Genomic DNA, 19,263 nt, shown 5'->3' with positions numbered 1-19,263 from the left:
CAATATTTGGTTTTGTTAAGGATTGTCAAATTGCCCTCCAGAATGGTTGTGCCTGCTGACAATGTATGACAATACCTGTTTCCCTACAGCCTTGCCAATGTAATGTTGTGTTATATTGTTAAGTTTTGCACACATTATTCATGCAATTTAAGGAAATCACTGAGTCTTTCAACAAATATTTATTGAGGACCTACTTAATAAGCCAGGCGCTTATTGCAATGATAAGAAAAACAGAAATGGTCTCTGTTCTGATGGTACTTACATTTAACAATGAAGACAGACGTTGATCAGAGAATCACACACATGCACAAGAACAAAACGTAGTGTGCTGGGTTGTTCTGTGATGAGTTGGGTTAATATGGGAACTATGTTTCCTAGAATTCCTTTTTCGCTATGGTTCTGGGTTAGTGGGCCAACAGATGAACTTGCACAAAAGCTTTGGAGGTGGAAGTAGAGCAGTGGCCGTTACTCCCTGAAAGTCTTTGTGGTTCGCACTTTCCTCTGTTTGGTGTCCAGCGTCCAGCATTTCTTCCCAACCACTGACCTCAATGATCAGCAGCAGCCCCCGGCCCACTCCCAGGTGCTTGGCTGCAGAGCCACAGAAGGAAGCGACACAGGGACAGCAGCTTCCCATAGGCCTCTCCAGAAGCTCCCCTTGGCAGCCCCACTTTGGAAGCTGGAGATAACTAGTTTCTCAGATTCCCTTCAAGCTCACACTCGTCCACCTGCACAGTGCCTAGGGAGGATCGGTAGTGACTTTCCTCTGATCCTCTAACTTCTTCTTCCGGAACTTTATCTCCTTAGCGCTTCCCAAAATTGTATAAAGTCTATTTCCCATAATGAATTCCTAATCCTATAATGTTCATAGTGGCTCTGCTTCCTAACTGAAAAGTATACACACCGTTCATCATTTCAGGTTATAGAATTATAACATAGGTTGAATTCTCTGCCTTATCAGGTCTCATGTGAAAGTTAGGGTATTGACTGGGAAAAAAATAGATCCCAAGTTGGAATGGGAATACTTGAATAGTTTGTATTATCTGAATACTTCAAACCCATCTAACTAGCTTGTTTCATCTGTGGATAAGACAGACGGATCTTGAAGAATAACAATGAGATATTATAATTTAAACATGTGTAATTCCATTTGGGGTTTCTGTTCCATCTTTAGGCTTCTCACTGGGCAAATCACCTGAGCCACTGATGCCCAAAATGCATCTATCAACTCGTTAAATATTTTCTTTCTCTATTCGTTTGAGAGGAGACCCCTAGAAGCTGTTGCTTTCACCCACTAGAGATCAGTACACCTTTGCCATGGAGGCTGTGTAGATGTCAGTCAGCTGTCTCAGCCACCCCAATGCTAGCTCAAAGGGCTCATGAATAAGGTAGCCATGGAGGTAGGGTTGGAAGTTTTTCATAGGTTCAACAGCAACAACTTTGTCTCTCCAAGGCTAATCTGAATACCACTGAGGCCAACGATCCTTCCCTAAAAGAGCACACATCAATGAGGACAATCACCTAGTGACAAGTCAATTATATTGGATCACTGCCATAATGGAGGTGGTAGTTATTTTTCCTCATCCCCAAAGTTTTTTATTCTGTATATGAATATGCTTTCCATTTTCATAATGCTGTGGCAGCACCTAATACATACTTTTACTAAATGCTTTATTCGCCATCATGGTAATCACAGAATTGATTTGGGAACTCATTTTATAGGAAATAAAATGAGGGAATTGTCGACACACACAGGATTTACTAGTCTCACCATGTTCACCATCATCTGGACACATTTGGTCTTGTAGAATTCATCAATTGGGAGACAACAGCTTGCAAAATTGAGGTGCTATCCTATAGGATGTGATATATGCTCTGGATAAACAGTCAATGTATGATGCTATTTCTCTGGTAGTCGAGAGTGCATGGATGTGGGAGCCAAGTACTGGAAGTGAGTATGACACTAATACACCTCATCACCTCTGGTAAAATATTGATTTTCCCTCTGTTTGACTTTGGGCTTTATTAGTTTAAAGATATGTGTATTTATGTGAAGAATGCCTTTGCTAGGGTATGCAAAATTTGTTCAATTAAATTGGAAGTTAAGATTACCACATGGCCATTTTGGGGTCCTCACTCCATTGGAACAAAGGCTCCAAGGGGCTCACCTGGTGGAACTATGGGAAGAAAGGTGCAGATGGTACTTGAATGAACAAAAGGATGGACTGGCTCACTCAACAACTATTTCAACCCCTTTAGGACACCTTGCATTGCAGAGGCTGGAAAGCTTAAAACTCCATTTCTAAGGCTTTCTTGCAAGTAAGTTTCCTTATATTATTAAGGTTCTTTCTACAGATGCATTTGTATGAGATTTGAAATCAGAACTGAGTGAATGGGAAAAGGGGGGCACGAGGCATCATTTCTCTGGTGTAGATCATAGCAGTAGAGGCACCATTCTTGCTACAGAAACTATAGCAACAGCTTCATGATTTGATGGGCAGCTTCCTATTGCGGCAGAAGCAGCAGCTCCTCAACAGACCAGTTCTGGGTTGTGACTGTGACAGTCTTTTCTGGAAACTAGCCTAGAGACTACTTCAGCACGCCCAATGATTCTGTAGGATGTTCTGACCTTTTATGAATGCTTTTCTTCTTAAACAAGCTAGACCTCACACTCTGACTGACAGCCTAGGGGAACTATGTTTCAGGCACTCTAGGCAGAGAGCACCATATAAAATGGGGGCTGAGTATAGGGAGGAGGTGAGAAGCTGTTGGAGGGTTGGGTGGAGCACAGAGAGTGAAATGTAGGAGAGATTGGGGGTGGGGGGGAACAGAATATTGCAGGCCTTCCTGGCTCAACCGATGGCAAAGTAAAGCCATGTTTTAAAGGATGGAATATTATTAATCAGGCCTTGTCTTCAATCAAGGTGGTTTTTTGTTTTGTTTTTGGTAGAGAGATATTATAGTGCAGTGGACAGGTTTAGGCTACATGTGAAGAGAATCTCCTTTTGGGATATTGTTTTAAGACCAGGAAGCAGCCAAAGGCTAGAGTTGGAATGACCTTTAGGAAGGGCCCAAGGGTCCAAGGGCCTGATGGGGGCTGAATAAAGCAAGTCTTCCCAACAGGAGGGGACTGGACGTATTGACCTTTCATGAACCATGCAGCCTGGTGATTCTACACCTCCTGCCTGGGTTGGCTGCATCTCTCCATTGCTCAGACCTCACTCTGGGCTTTGACCCAGGGACACAAATAAATCCATCCAGTCATCTTTTCCAGAAAGCATACATACTCCATTCTGTTTTCCACTAAAAAAATTGGCACCTCAGAATGGATGTCTCCCATTCGCCCCACCCTGGCCTGACTGCTCTACTCATATTATAATCCTCTCAGCACAATTATAATGTGTGCTTCTCCTTCCTGTTTGAAATGAGCAGGGCTTAAACTAATCTCTCATTTTCACGTATAATTTCAAAGGACTTCCCTAGAGATAAGCTACCTTCTTTCCTTACTTCAGATTTTTCTTTATAAGGTGTTGCCTATCTTTTGATATTAGCAAATGTGAATCCAATCTGTCCACTAAACAAGGGGCTCCTTAAAGTCTGGGTGCTTCCCAAACATAGAGGCTGATCTCTTTTTTCTGATGGAGAACCTTGGAGAATACAGAATGGTCTTTTCTGTCAGCTGGGGCACTTCCTGCTTCTCATCTACTTATGTCTCCCCACATCACACTCTAAGAAGGGATAAGAAACTCATCCTTTCAATTCACACCAAATATAGAGAACATGACTCAGGTGGTTGGTTGGTAATTCCTCTGCAGAGGCAAAGCTCTGGTGGCATTGGGGGGTCAAAGTGAGCCCCTGCCTCCCCCTGCTGAGCTGAAAACTCAGAGGGGACTTGCTATGGATGACAAGGTGAGATGGTAAGCTGCTGTCCATGTCACTCCCCTAGCACACAGCACAGGGCCTGTTGAATAGAAGGGGATCAATACCTGTGTGTTGAATGAATGAAGGAATGAATGAATGAATGAAAGGTAAATATGTGACTACAAAGGACCATCCCAGACACCAGGTAGTAGTGCAGCAAGATTGATTCTAGGCCCCACCTTGTGAGGCTCTGAGCTGACTGTTAAGCTGCCTGTCTCGGTTGTGATTGGCTCACAACTGGAAAGAACTGCAGTTCAAAGTCTCTAGACCCCCAGGACCTGTAGCTGAGGAGGCCCAGGGAAAAGCCCAGCCTGCTCATGGCTTCTGGAAGGGTTTGTGTTTCGCCTAAATCAGGGGTTTGAGTTCCTCACAACAATTAGGGTTCTGCAAATAGGTGCTCTGGTTAGTGCTGGCTGCCCGCTTAGTCATTTCCTTAACCAACATTCTGAGTCTATCCAACTGTTGGAAAATCTCTTTGAGCTCCGGATGGAGCCAGGAACTTCTCCAGCCAGTGGAGACTGTGGTTAGAGGTATGGGGAAGAACATGCTCCATGTGTGCTCAGCAGCCAGCTCATATAGAACAGTTATTTCTGACCTGCCTGGGAAAGGAGACCCATCCTGGAACTGGACTCCCCCTTCGCTTTGAGATGTCAGAACAAAGGATGGAAGAGTATAGGGGAGGTGGGGTGCAGTTGCAAACCTGAATCCCTTACCCTGGAAAAGGGATTCTGAACATTCCACTTAGAATAAAAATAAAGAATGCAGAGTCAGACGGGCCTTTAATACGTCGGGAGCTCAATCATCTCATGTTACAGATGGGGAAACTGAGGCACAGAGAGTTGGCGGCAGAATTGGGACTCTCAGCCCTCTGAGACTTTACACTATGCCCCGACTATTTGGGAACATGAAATTTGTAAAATACAACCGTCTCTCATCATGTTTGCACCCTGGCTTGAGACTCTCCTCCAAATAAACAGTAAGTCCTTACTAACCTCAAAGCAACCATTGTTTGGGCAGCCCTAGGGGTGACCTTCACAGTCTCTAGAACACAGTATGCACTGGACAAATATTTGGTGGCCCACTGGCTGACCAGGCACTCTATCAACCTTTTGTTGAGTTTCACTCAGACAAATGAACTTCCAAGCTCAGCTGACTCATTTAGTCAAGGTAAGGAGGTCACTGCCTCTGGAAACAGAAATGAGAGTGATACAAGGAGAAAGCCAGTGAAAACAAACCCTTAAAGATCGATTAAAAAAAATAGTCACAGAAGGCACTGATTGGGATTCTCGAAATTAGTTATTTCCTTGTACGTTTAATTTCCCTCCCTGTTTAGAGAATGGATTACAGAGGGTGGAGACAAGGTCTTCCGGTTTTGTTTGTTTGCCCTGCTGCTCCAAGAGTGGGCCACCAACCAGCAGCCTTGGGGCAGCAGGAAGCTTGTTAGACACGTGCAAATCTCAGACTGCATCCCAGACCTACTGGATCAAAATCTACATTTTAATGAGATTGTGGGTAATTTGTCGGCACTGTGAAAATTGAGGCACACTGCCATAGAACATCAAAATGACCAAACCCCAAATAGGCCCTGAACAAAGGATGGAAATAAAGTCTTTACCATGCTTGTGTTGTCACCAAGAATGTACTTAATCATTTAAAAGTATTTATTGCAACAATGATTTTGAAAAATTATTAGAATAGTTTTAGAATAGCTTTAGATTTACAGAAGAATTGAACAGATAGTACAGAGAGTTCCCATATTATCACTGCCCCCTACACAGTTTGTCCTATTAGTAACATCTTGCGTTAGTGTGGTACATTTGTTACAGTTAATGAACCAATATTGCCCATTATTATTAAATCGTAGTTAAAGCTCATAATTTACATTAAGGTTCACTTTTGTGTTGTGCAGTTCTATTGGTTTTACTAATGCATAGTCATATATCCACCATACAGTATCCTACAGGATAGTTTCACTGTCCCCAAATTCCCCTGGGCTTCCCCATTCATGTCTCTCCCCAACTTCCTCCTGAACCTGTGGCAACTGCTGATCTTTTTACTGCAATAGTTTTGCCTTTTCCAGAATGTCATGTAGTTGGAATTATAAATAAGTAGCCTTTTCACGTGGCTTCTTTCACTTAGCAATATGCATTTAAGATTCTTCCATGTCTTTATCTGACTTGATAGCTCATTTTTTTTATCGCTAAATAGCATTCCATTACACAGATATACCACCATTGGTTCACCAATTGAAGGGCATCTTGGTAGCTTCCAGTTTTTGGTGATCATGAATAAAGCTGCTACAAGCATTTGTATGCAGGTTTGTGTGGGGACATTAAGTTTTCAATTCAATTCAATAAATACCTAGCAGCTGGACAATTGCTGAACCATAAGGTAAGACTGTGTTTAGCTTTGTAAGAAACTGCCAAACTGTGCCATTGTGTGTTCCCAATGATAAGAATTCCTGTAGCTTCATATCCTTCCCAGCATTTGGCAATGTCAGTTTTTTTTTCAATCATTCTATTATGTGGGTAGGGATATCTCATTGTTGTTTTAATTTGGAATTCTCCAATGGCATATGTTAAGGCTCTTTTCATATGTTAATTTGCCATCTGTATATCTTCTTTGGTAAGGTGTCTGTACAACTCTTTTGCCCATTTTAAAAATTGGGTTTGTTTGTGTATTGTTGAATTTTAAGAGTTCTTTTTGTATTTTGGATCCAGGTCCTTTATCGGATATGTGTTTTGAAGACATTTTCTGCTAGTCTGTGGCTTGTTTTTCATTCTTTTAACAGTGTCGTTTATAGGGCAGAATTTTTATATTTTAATAAAGTCCAACTTATCAATTTTTTTTCATGGATTGTGTTTTTGGTACTATACCTAAAAACTCATCTCTAGACCCAAATTCACCTAGATTTTTTTCCTATGTTTTCTTCTAGAATTTGTATAGTCTTGTATTTTACATTTAGTTCTGTGATCCATTTTTTCTTAATTTTAGTGGGAGGTCTAAGGTCTGTGTCTAGAGTTTTTTTCTTTCTTTCTGTTTTTTTTTTTTTTTTTTGCATACGGATGTCCAACTTTTCCAGCAACATTTGTTGAAAAGACTATCCTTTCTCCACTGAATTGCTTTTTCCTCCTTTGTCAAAGAACAGGTGCCTCTATTTGTGTGGGTCTATATTTGGGCTCTCTATTCTGTTCTGTTGATCTATTTGTCTATTCTTTTGCCAGTACCACATTGTCTTGATTTTGTAGCTTTATAGTAAGTCTTGAAACCATGTTGTGTCAGTCCCCTGAATTTGTTCTTCTTTTACAGTGCTGTATTTGCTATTCTGTGCCTTTTGCTTTTCCATATGAATGAATCAGTTTGCCAATGTCCACAAAATAACTTGCTGGGATTTTGATTGCAACTGTTTTGAATTTATAGATCGTGGTGGGAAGAATTGATGTCTTACCAATGTTGAGTCTTCCTATCCATGAACATGGTATATCTCTCCATTTACTTAGATCTTCTTTGAATTCTTTCCTCAGAGTTTTGTAGTTTTCCTCATATGCATCCTGTACCTGTTTTGTTAGATTTATACATAAATATTTCATTTTAGGTGCTAATGTTAATGGTATGAGGTTTTTAATTTCAAATTCCAATTTTCATTGTTGAAATTAATTTTTTAATATTTTGTTGAGGATTCTTGCATCTATGCTCATGATAGATATTGATCTATGGTTTTCTTTTCTTGCAATGCCTTTATCTGGTTTTGGTATTAGGGTAATTATGGCCTCATAGAATGATGTAGGAAGTGGTCCCTCTTTTTATATTTCTGAAAGAGATTGTAGAGAATTGGTATAATTTCTTCCTTAAATGTTTGGTAGCATTCACCTGCAGCAATGATTTATAGTTCATTTATTCGCTTATTTATTTACACGCATGTATGTATATATGCTTGTATTGCCTCTCAGACTGGAAGAATAAAAAAGAGTTTTATTACCCAATTTGAAGAGGGTGTAACACCTCATTCCCATACACTATTAGTGGGAGTGTCAGTTTGGTAGAATCCTTTTTGGCCGATGATTGGAAATATCTTGCAAAGTTTTAAATGTGCATTTAATCAAATTAAAATTTTGATTTATCAATTCACCTGAGGATTTATCCTGCAGAAAACTGACACAAGTGTACAATATGAATATGTGTATATATACTGTGTGTACCCATGTGTGCATATGTCCACACATCATTGAAGCATTTTGTCAATATTAAAGATATTTTAAAAAATATAATAAAATAATTGCACATCTTCTTTATATATATGTAATGAATACATATGTACATGTATCTATGCATATCTATGCATTGAATGTATACATATATAACAAGGACTCACATATACATACAATGGTTATATATACATACACATACACACATATACATATTTACTGAATGATTTTCTGGTAACGGTAAAAAGCAAAAACAGAAACAAAAACAAAAACCTGAAACTAAAATGCCCGTTAGGAAGTGGCTGGTTGAATAAAAGAGGTTAAATGATGGAGATGGCTGCCAGGCTGTTGACCACCCCAGACTGGTTCTCCCTTACTAAGAGAAGCCCAGTCTTGCTGGGAATCATGGTGCTCCCCCCTCATAAAGCTATTTCCCCAGCCTCTCCGGCTGCTGGGGCGGTCATCTAAAGTAGTTCTGACTAATGAGATGTCAGTGGAAGTAGCTGGCTGTGGCTCCTGGGAGAGGCTTTTAAATGAGGTCGAACTTAGTGGGCAGAAGCCAATTACTCTCTGCCCTTTCTCTACTTTCCGTCTGGACTATGGGGCTGGAGGAGCAGCATTCTGTGACCACAAGATGACAGCATGAGAACAAAAGCCACAGGCGGAGAGTGGCTGAGCAAAAAGAGGTGGAGCCTGGAGCCTGGGACATTTGAAGCCACCTCACTCGTTAGTTCTGCCTTCCCCTGGGCAGAAGGGAAGTCCCTATTGTTTAAGTAAGAGTCTCTAAGTAATGTCAGGGAATGGGTGAATTGGTGGGCCACAAAATAGTTTTTTTTATTTTTTTTTTGGAATAATACAAAATTTACAGTAGAGGAAATTACATTTAAATGCTATTTGTTTGTTCCTTAAACTTCCTGAATTTGGTAATTTATTTGCTACACCTGCTGCAGAAGAGCACTCTATCGGCCAAGATTATCTCAAACTTCAACATGCACATGAATCACCTGGGGCTTTTGCTAAAATGCAGATTCTGATTCTGGGATAGGGTCTGAGATTTTGAATTTTGAACAAGCTGGTGCTGATGCTGCGAGTCCTCAAACTACACTGTAATGACTACGTCACTTTGCACCGCCTGACAGTGATGGGTGGGCATCAGCTTCTGGGAGCCGCTTGTTAAATTTTCAGAAATGGTGTGAGCTAGTTGTTAAACACAGCCATTATTAAGAATTAAATTATACAAGCTTGCTATTAAAAGAAATGATAATAAAACAAAGATAATAAATATGCAGAAGTCATCACTTTCTAATTCTTTTCTGCTCTTGAGTTATTGATGGCTGTTTTGTCTGTCTGATGGAAATACGATACTATGGCGGGCTACTGCATATCTTTCCCCAACTCCACAGTCATGTTGAAATCACATTGGTAGCTTGAAATCATCCACAGTCGGGGTATTTATTCCACGGAAATTAGCGAGCTCTATAAATCAAGATTTTTTTTTTCCCCACAAGATTGACTGTTAAACATTTATAAACATGCCACTGCTTCTTGTTAGCATTCCTATTGATTCATCTCACCCAGTTAATCTATTACTGTAGTTGTGACTTTTAAAAATTTGCCAGAGAAGTACTTTGCTTTATGTACATATATATTGGTATTTTGTTTTCCTTTTGACTTAATTGTTCTTATTTTTCAATTTTTTTCCACTAAAATAGAAATTAAGGTTATTGTCATTTTTATTTGAGTAAGAATCCCTAAATAGCACAGAATTGATTTAGTTGATATTCTCAATTATTACTGTGTTATGTATTTACAAACCACTTTTGATTTTAACAATTGGCCGATGTTTCGATTATTGATGCGATTTCATCACAAATTTTTTTTTGAGAAATAAAAGCAAGTTTATGTCTAAAATAAATAATTAATTTGTCTAAAATTAATAACTAATTAAACCAATTCAATAAAAGAGACCATGGACTCTTATAACTTCAGAAAACTGAGTTTTCAAAACTATTTAAAATCATTCATAAGAGTAAGTAATATTTATATTGTGTGAATTTTTCAGAATTTTAATTAAAGAATTAAATAAAAATGGATATGATAATAACTTCCTATTAGTATTTATTGCATGCTGAGAAAAGGACTTGTCATATAGCAGGCTCTCAAAAAATATGTTGAAATAATGAATCAGTTAACGTCAGTACAAGCCACAGATACCTGCTGTCACACAAGGAATTCAACATTCTACTAGAGACTTAGCCAATTCAATAAAATACAACAACAAAAATAAGATTTAGAAAAGAAAAAGACAAAATTCTCATTTGCAGACACTAAGATTTTCTTTGTAGAAAATCCAAGAGAAAATTACCATTTTAAACTAATAAGAGAATATGACAAAGTGGCTAAATGTAAGAGCAACATGTGAAAACCAAAGGCATCCCTACAAATGAGCAATAACCAATTAGAAAATGTAATGGAAGAAAAGATGTCATTCACAAAAAGAACAAAAAAAAATAGGGTTCCTAGAAAAAAGTTTTTTTAAATGAGAAAAACTTTCATAAAAGAAAACCCAAGGAAGTAGACAGTAAGACCACGTTTAGCATTTGGAAGACTAAATATCATAAGCAATCTGTAACATCCAATGCAATTCCAATAAAAATTCCAATGGGAGTTTTCATGGAACTTGAAAAACTGATTCTAAATTCATATAGAAGAGTAAAGGTTAAAGAATAATCTAAACATTTCTACAGAAGAAGAGAGAAGGAGAAGAACTTTCCTCGGGAATGTGAAGACTAAAAAGTTGTAGCAATTGGCAGTGTGATACTAGGGCAAGTGTAGGCAAACAGGTCAAAGAAACATATCAGAAAGCCCAGAATAGCCTAGCGTAGGTGAAGACTTATGTGACAGAGGAAGCACACAAAGCCAGAGGACAATGTTAGACTGTTCAACCAAAGGTGCTGGAATCATTGACCTTTAGTACGGAAAAGTAAAATTAAATTCCTGCCTCATACCATACAGAAACGTGAACTCCAAATAGATTCAAGGATTAAAATCCTCAGTGTAAAAATTAAAAATTTAGAACCGATAGAAGAAAATATGGAAAAACACTTTTGTATTTTTCCTGAGAGTCATGAAGGACTTTTCAAACAAGATGCTAAAGATCAATAATTTTCATTACATAAAAGTTAAAAGCTTTTATACTATAAAAGATGCTGAAAGTGAAGTTAAAAGATGATTGGCATGCTTAGAGGATATATTTGCAACATAAAGAACAAGAGATTGATGTTTTGCCCTCTAATCTTGTGGCTCCTGGAAACAGCTGATACAGGAGCTTGGGGACCCCAGCTTCCAGATGTCCGCACCCCCCTTCCCAAACAGAGCACAGCCACGGGACAGGGATGGAATTGAGAGCAAAGAGGCTCAGAATTAACTCAGATATGAATAGGCCATTCATTCAAATGGCCACTAAGTATATGCAAAAATGCTCAACTGCACTAAAAGCCAGGAAAAGCAAGTTAAAGCAACAGCCTCAGATTGGGAAAACTTGACAATTATGTTGGCACTGGCGTTGCTGGAGTGTGAATTGGTATAACCCCAAGGAGAATATTGTAGGAATAACTAGTAAAGTTGAAAATGTACATGCCCCATGCACAGCCGATGCAGAAGGCTTACCAAAAATGTTTATTTTGATAATCATGAGGAATCAATTAAACAGAGCAGAGTTGACGGATATTCTAGCCTGGATTCAAAATGTGAATGTCAAGAAATAAAAAAAAAAGGAAACTCTACATTTAAGGAGACTAAAGAGATCCAACAGCTAAATGAAATGCCTGAGTCTTATTTGGGTTCTGAATTGGAAATATGCAAATAAACTGGACATAAAGGACATTATTGGGACAATAGGGGAAACTTGGAATTTAGATATTTTTAATATTTTTAATAGGTACTAGACAATAGCATTGTGTCAATGTGAAATTTCTTGAGTGTCATAATTATTGGGTTATGTAAGAGGATGCATTGTCCTTAGAAGACACATTCTGAATTATTTGGGGGCAAAGTGTGTTCACATTACTCTCAAATGTGGATGTGAGAGAGAAGTAAAGCAATTGTGGCAAAATGTTAATAGTTGGTGAATCTAAGTGAAGGGTCTATGGCTGTTAATTGTACTAATTAATCTTGCAACTTTTCAGTAGACTCCAAAACTGTCAAAATAAAATGTTGGGGGGGAATTGTGAATACTTTCTGACTTAACACATTCACTTTTCCAGACATATCTTAGAATAAATAAAATCTGTATGCATCAGTATGGACAGCATGAACAAAGCAAGTTGCTAGATGTTAGGTAAAGTCATTCCATTTATGTAAAATAAATCCAAGAAGTGATGTTTTATATTGTTTATGGATACACATATGTAGCAGGAATATAAATGCTGAAGGAAGTAGCAGGGAAGGAAGGATAGAAGTAGGGTGAGAGAGGAGGCTATGACGAATTTTGACTTAATGTGTAAAACTTAATTCTTAACAACAAAAACTGAAGCAAAAGCGAATATAGACAGAAACAAAAAGAAAGAAAAATAACAATTATGGAAGTCCATGCATGTGATTCCTAATTATGATCATCTTGGGAAGTAGATTACAGGGTATGTTTCACTGTTTACACATTTCTGCATTGTTTTTAAGGTTTTTTCCCCCTTACCAGGAGAGTCAATATTTATGTTGTGTCAAGGACTATACCATTCAAACTCCGAGTTTGAATCTGAATCAAGAGAGTTCCAAGCTCCTGGGAGCCTCTGGCTAGTGGGGTGACCTGGGACAGCTTACGGACTTTGCTTTCAAAATACTGCCTCTCCCATCCAGTTACTGTCGATGTTAGACGAGATAAACCGTGTGCTGTGCTTGGCATAGCGCCTGGCGCACAACAAGCACCCCAGAATGTTCGCGGCTGCCGTTAACATTTCTGCTTCTGCTGTTACTTTATTCCCTGGCCTGCTCTGGCTGAGCCAGGAGCCGGAGCCACGCTGAGCCCTGGGCAACTCTGCCTCTGCACTTTTGCGATGTTTCTTGATGGCAAGTTCATGCGCTGTCTTTCCTATTAAACCCCGAGCCCCTGTTGGGCAAGGATTTTGCCTTATTCCTCTGTAGCCTGGCCCTGCCATGCGGGGGTACTCAGGGAATTACTTGTGAATGAATGACAGCAGCGCACTTGCTGCCACTGATCAGCTCAGGCCTCATCTCCCCACGTGCATCTGCATCCCCACAATCTCTCCCACACCCCCTACCCTGGCTGGGCCCCCACCAGCTGTCCCCACCAGCCCGGTCCTGGGGCACCCCACCCTCCGGCTCTGTGTTTGGGCTCCTGTCCCAGCCGTGACGGGGGAGCCCCAGGCCCCAGGGCAGAGGGATCCTGAGCAGCCTGTCAGATCTTCCAGAACGTTCCAGTCCCACACGAGGAGGCGGAGGACGGGTGATTACTTCAAGCCCAAGGGATTAGCAGAGGCCTTGTGCAGCCGGATAAGGCTGTGACCTGAATAATTCAGGACTCAAATCCACCCCCACTGGGATGCGCTGGGCTCTGGGCTTGTGCTGCACTGCCTGCGTCTGTGAGGGCCGTGGGGGCTGCACGGGGTGACACCTGCTGGGTCCAGCGGGGTGTCCCCTCATCACCTCCGGGCTTTCACCTCCATTAGCAGCTTTAAGAATTCTTGAGGACCTGCAGGCGGTGGTCTGCAGTGTTCTAGCCGGAGGCGGGAGCCAGCAGGGCTGGGGGTTCCAGGCTTTGCCCAACACGACTGCTTTTGGGGAGCAGCCCCCGGAGCAGAGCCTGAGGCCTGGTCAAAAGGGTCAGTTGCTGGTACGGGGGTGGGGGAGCGGGGGTGCTGCACAGGCTGGTGGGTGGGTGGGGGAGCCAGCTGGAGAGTAAGAGACTGGACAAGGTGGGCTTTGGAGAGAGAGAAGAGGGGTCACGGGGGAGGGGCAAGGCCCAGGCCACCTCAGAGGAGACTTGTAGGGCTGCTGGGACCCTTTTACCTATAATTTGTCCAACCTTGTGAGCGGGTGTAGTTCCTAAAGAGACAAGGCCACACCTAAAAGGAAGATGGAAGTTACCAGAAGGTCATCCCTAAAATTAGGAGTCAAACTGGGTCCGGGTTATGAATAGGGTTAAAGTTAGGACTTGTCTTTATGTTGATCTAAGGGTGATGTTCTCGCATGATGTTCTTTTTAACCCGAATCTCAAGAAAATATTCCTCCACAGCAAAGGAATCATCAAGGACTTCACATCGCTGAACGTTTATGGAGCCTTGGCTGTGTGCCCGACACTTTGTTACAAGTAGAAAGAAATACAGAGATGGGTCCTGCTTGGAGGGAGCTCCTTCTCCTTCCTCCCTCCCTCCCTCCCTCCCTTTCTTCCTTCTTTCCTTCCTTCCTTCCTCCTGGCCTTGGGAGCCAAATTAATTTGGTTCAACTCACAGCTTTGCCGCTCACCAGTGGGATGATATGGATGAGGCATTTCTTTTCCTCGGAGTGTAAGATTATCCTGGAAAGAATTTAGCATGGTATCTGGGCTCAATAAGCATTAGTTATTTCTCTTAGTCATTCAATGACTATTTTTTTCCTGCTACCTAATTTGTGCCAAGCACTGTATACTAGGTGCTGTCAAGGGTAGGATGAATGAGACATCCCGAAGGATTCATAGCCCGGTTGGTTCATTCATCCATTACTCAGTTAGGCAGCCAATGCATCTGTGTTAAGCCCTATGCTGGGCACTGGAGATGTCAAAATAAAAGGCACAATCCCGGTCCCTCAGGAGCTTACAGAGTGCTGAGAGAGCACAGAGAAGGGGGACCCCCATCTGGTTTGGGGTGGGGGTGGGTTTACAAGAAGGCTATTAAGCAAAGCTAAGTCTATCTTCCTTGTTTCTCAACCTCACAGGCAGGCTCCTGCCCTGGGGCCTTTGTGCTTACCTTTCCCCTTTGGACTACTGCTCCTTAGGACAGCCCTGCTTCCTCACCTCCTTCATAGCTTTGCTCAAATGTTGCTTCCTCAGTCAGACCTTTCCTTTTCACCTTATTTTAAATGGCTGCTCCCACCATCACCCCCAACACATACACAGATTCACTCAGTGCTCTCATCTTTCTTCCCTGCTCTGTTTTTCTCCATGGCATTTATCACCATCTGACATATTATATATTTCATTTATTTACTTGTCTATTGTCTGTCTCCTGCCACCAGAATGCAAACTTGTCTGCTTTGTTTATTGTTGTACCCCACTGTCTAGAATAGAGCCTGGCACCTAATAGGTGTTTTGTTTGTTAAATAGTTTTTGAATGAAAAGCATGTTAAGTCTAGAGGGATGAGTAGGAGTAGGATAAAAAATGAAGGTTGAGGGACTAGCAGGTGAAAAGAGACTGGGGGAGATACTGATTTGAGATTGAGAGAAAGAGGAAGGGAAAGAGAGGGAGGGAGGAAGGGCAAAGGGAGAAAAAGAGCAAGATAGTGAGAGAAGAGAGAGAAACAGAAAGGAAGGTGAGGGGAGAGTGAGATGTGTTTGGAGAACTGAAAGAGTCTGCACCAGGCATTTTCCTGGGAATGAGCTGGGGAGTGGGATAAGGCGAGGCTGGAGAGGGAGGCAGGGGCCACGCACATGGGGGCCATGTCGGGAGAGATAGCTCTGCCTGGCAGGATGTGTTACGTGCTGTCAGGGAGGTTGGAAAGATTGACTCAGGAAGGAGGAAGCATTAACTCTGCCGGGGAGGTATCAGGGAAGACATATCTTAGGCCCAGGGAAGGAGTCCCAATGTTCATCTAGGCATGAGGGGATGTTCTAATGGCCTATTCCCATTTCCCCCATCCTGAAAGACCTACTCTGGATTCTAAACTCACATGCAGGGACCAATGGATTTAACTTTGCATCTGTCTCTCCATAATGCCTAACTGGAGCTCTTTTCACAGGACTTGCTCATGAAATGTTTGCTGTGTTTGATTGGGATTGGAGACAAGTGGAACGTCCTGGAATTCAGGGTCTCAGACTCATGAGCCTAGAGTTGCGGGCGCCATCTTGGATTTTGCCTGTTCAAAGGTTTCTCTCTGCTTTAAAAAAGAGAAGACGTTACAGCACGGCAAGGCAAGTAGGTTTTTATCAGGGACTGATGAGACAGAAGAACATTCCAGGTGGAAGGAACAACAGAAGCAAAAGTCAGGAAGGAAGGCATGAGTAATATGAGCTTTTGGCATGTCTCTCATGTTTCCAAAACTTCTTTTTCTGAAGAATTAAGTGGGGGCATGTCCTGCCTTCTCAGTTCTCCCCTCCCACACTACAGTTCTGTTCCTAAAATGTGGTAAATTAAAGGTTCCTTTAGGGACAGGAAACTCCCACCTCCTGAGAAGGCTCGTTCTATTTTGGGGACACTTGAATCATTAGAAAAATCTTTCTGGCTTGAGCCCAAATCTGACCCTTTAGATTTTCTGTGTCTGGTGCTGATTCTGTGATCTGGAGCCACATGGGTCAACCATGATTGCTTTTATCCTGCAGCCTTTCCCAAGTGTGGGGATAGAGATTAGGTGCTCCTGAGCCACGTTCTAATGCCAATCAGCCCTGATTTCCTTCCATTGAGCTCTTGTGACCAGACATCCCCAGTTTCCCATAGACCCTCTCAGAGTTGGGGCTCAGGACCAGGTATCTCCCTCCAGGTATGGTCTGCTAAGAGGCCTTGTTCTGGGCTCAGCACTCCTGCCACCACCGCCAAAGAAGGTCACTGTGACTGGTACTGGTTTGGGGTCACTTGGATGACTGCTGAGTGGTGTCTGTCTGTCCCTCCCTCTCCTTGTGCATTTCAAATTAGGGATCTTGGGGCAGGGCTTCACAGTGGAACCTATTTAATCTCTTCTTATTGAATTCCAACCATCTTGTTATTGATCAAGATCATTCTGGACACCATTAGGAGAAAATTCCAAACTCCTTAGCCTGGCATCCAGGGTTCTTTATAAACTCCCCATTGCTCCAGTTGCATGTGTCTCTTAGCAGAGTGCTCCCCATTATTCCCTGAATCCCTGCTAAAATGGCTGACATTTATTGAGCCCTAACCATGTGCTCACACAGTTCTAAACATTTGCCGTGTATCAACTCAGAACATAGGAGAGAGGTAGTTAAAGTTACTAACCCCTGACTCAGGCACAGAGGCGTTAAGAAACTTGCCCAACAAATCAGGTCCAACGGTAAAGGTCGATACTGACTGGGTTTTAAAACTACAAGTTATGTGTGAGACCAAGGGGGATGTTTATCTGGTGCAGGATCTATATTTTCTGTAGCACACTAGATAATTTAACTTGTAAGATCAGTTTGTTTGAACACCATAGGTGCAGGGAGCGGTGAATGGGAAGTGGGATTTGATGAGTGTGTACAGGCTGGGGTGAAATCCTGACAATCCCAGAGTGATAAGGGCAGAGAGTATACGTGTATTTGCAGGGCCCCCTGAGGAGCTGGGGAGAAATGCGGAAGTGTTGGACTTCCCGACCGGGGCTATTGCTGATTTTCCTGCGAACACTGAGGACTGCCAATTTAGTGGGCTGAGCCCTCAGCAGGGGACTTTCCCCTGTGAGGCTGGTTGCTCAAGGGAGAGGCTAAGCCCACTTACAATTGTGCCTAAAAGTCCCCTCTGGCCAGGAGAGCCTCTTTGTTGTTCAGATGTTGCCCCCTCTCACTCTAAGCCCACTTGGCAGGTGAACTCACTACCCTTCCCTTGGCAACACAGCAAATGACTCCTGGAGATGAGCCTGGACTCAGCACTGTGGGACTGAGAGGATCTTCTTGACCAAAAAGGGGAAGAGAGATATAGCAAAGTAGGGTTCCAATGGCTGAGAAATTTCAAATGGAGTTGAGAGGTCACTCGGGAGGGTATTCCTATGTACTATATAGATATCAACTTTTAGTCTTTAGTGTGTTGGAATGGCTAGAGGGAAATATCTGAATCTGTCAAACTGCAACCCAGTGACCTTGATTCTTGAAGATGATTGTACAACTACGAAGACTGCACTTCCTTTATCCAGTGTATGGACAGATGAGTGGGAAAATGGGGGCAAAAATTAGATGAAGAATAGGGTGGGATGGAGGGTGTATTAGTTAGGGTTCTCTAGGGAAACAGAATCAATGAGAGGTGTCTCTGATTATCAAATTGTAAAAGTGACTCACGCAACTGTGGGTCCAAATTCTGTAGAGCTGTCAACAAACTGTCAACTCCAAGGAAGATGTCTGATGAACTCCTCAGGAAACGAACCGGCAACTTCGACGAACTCCTCAGGAAATGCTTCACTGGGCAGCCAAAGAAGAAGTGAAGGTCCTCTATCTGTCTTGCTTATAAGTCTTCAACTGATTAATTGGATCAAATCCAGCCAATTGCATTCTCTCATTGTGGAAGGCACGCCCTTTGGTGAGTCATCAGTCACAGCTGCAGTCAATTGACTGATGATCCAATAAACCAGCCTGTTGGTTTATTAACCAGCCTCAAACGTCCTCACAGCAATTGTTAGGCCAGTGTTTGCTTGACCAGACAGCTGGGTCACCTGGCCAAGTTGACACATGAACCTAACCATCACAGAGGGGATGGAAAGATTTAGGTGTTCTTTTTTATCTTTTATTTTTAATTTGGAGTAAGAAAAAGGTTCAAAAATTGATTCTGGTGATGATCCCACAACCGTATGATGATGCTGTGAATTATTGATTGTACACTGTGGAAGACTGTAGGGTATGTGAATATATATCAATTGAACTATATTAAAAAATGTAAATAAACAATGAGGGAGGAGAGAAATGGGGATTTGGATATTCTTTTTTATTTTAATTTTCATTTTATTTTTTGGAATAATGAAAATTTTCAAAGTTTGATTGTGGTGATGAAAGCACAACTATATAATGATACTGTGAATAACTGATTGTACACTTTGAATGATTGTATGCTATGTGATTATATCTCAATAAAATTGCAATAAAAAATCAGCAGCAGAAAAGAAAAGAAACTTGCCCAAGGTCCCACAGCGAATCAGCGGTGGTTCCAGAGTCTGGTCTCTTAGGGACCATGCACCCTGCCTCAGGCAGGGGTGTCCTGGAGGCAGCTCATACGGGCTTACGAGGCCTGCGTGTCAAATTTTC

General features: G+C 41.8%; 1 protein-coding gene across 1 annotated transcript in view; it reads right to left on the bottom strand.

Moving 5' to 3' along the window:
* The window catches only part of PLA2G2A (phospholipase A2 group IIA), a 28,354-nt gene extending 10,009 nt beyond the window's left edge, over positions 1 to 18,345 (bottom strand). Inside the window, exon 1 of the mRNA XM_037818625.1 lies at positions 18,307 to 18,345. The gene's annotated coding sequence lies outside the window, so the exon portion shown is untranslated. The remainder of the gene's footprint in view (positions 1 to 18,306) is intronic.
* Between the last annotated feature and the right edge of the window lie 918 nt (positions 18,346 to 19,263).

The sequence above is a fragment of the Choloepus didactylus genome, chromosome 2 (assembly GCF_015220235.1).
Source record: "Choloepus didactylus isolate mChoDid1 chromosome 2, mChoDid1.pri, whole genome shotgun sequence".
In the NCBI taxonomy this organism is placed as follows: domain Eukaryota; kingdom Metazoa; phylum Chordata; class Mammalia; order Pilosa; family Megalonychidae; genus Choloepus; species Choloepus didactylus.
The sequence above is the reverse complement of the archived record's forward strand: the minus strand, read 5'-3'. Positions and strand labels throughout refer to the sequence as shown.